The following is an 835-nucleotide window of genomic DNA, read 5'->3' on the forward strand; positions in this document are numbered from 1 at the left end:
CTGAGCATTGAAGCATTTTCGTGTAGAAACTTTTCTTGGAGTTAAACGCCAGCTTTTGTGCCAGATTGGGCGTTTAACTCCCACTTTGGTGCCAGTTCCGGCGTTTAACGCTGGAAATCTTGAGGGTGACTTTGAACGCCAGTTTGGGCCATCAAATCTTGGGCAAAGTATGGACTATCATATATTGCTGGAAAGCCCAGGATGTCTACTTTCCAACGCCGTTGAGAGCGCGCCAATTGGGCTCCTGTATCTCCAAAAAATCCACTTCGAGTGCAGGGAGGTCAGAATCCAACAGCATCTGCAGTCCTTTTTAGTCTCTGAATCAGATTTTTGCTCAGGTCCCTCAATTTCAGCCAGAAAAAACCTGAAATCACAGAAAAACACACAAACTCATAGTAAAGTCCAGGAAAGTGAATTTTAACTAAAAACTAATAAAAATATACTAAAAACTAACTAGATCATACTAAAAACATACTAAAAATAATGCCAAATTATCCGCTCATCAACACCCCTTTCTAAATTGAGAGCGGAATTTTATTGGTAGAGATCTATACTCACAACATATTTATTTCTAAGAATCTTTACTAACGACTTTCCGCCCCGCATCATTGCACTTTTTAATTTTGCTTGTACATAACTTAGTATTATATAGTAGTTATGCATGTTTTGACATTTTGATCTTAATTTTGGCTTGTACATATGTTTTTTTTGTTTTTAATCTTGATTATGATTTGAGATGATGTGATGATTGCATCTAAGTTTGGTTTCTATATACTTGCTATTTTGGTTTGATTGAAATTAGGAATTAAACTTAGGATTTTTCTGAACGCAGCTA

Source organism: Arachis duranensis, chromosome 7 (assembly GCF_000817695.3).
Source record: "Arachis duranensis cultivar V14167 chromosome 7, aradu.V14167.gnm2.J7QH, whole genome shotgun sequence".
NCBI classification, from domain to species: domain Eukaryota; kingdom Viridiplantae; phylum Streptophyta; class Magnoliopsida; order Fabales; family Fabaceae; genus Arachis; species Arachis duranensis.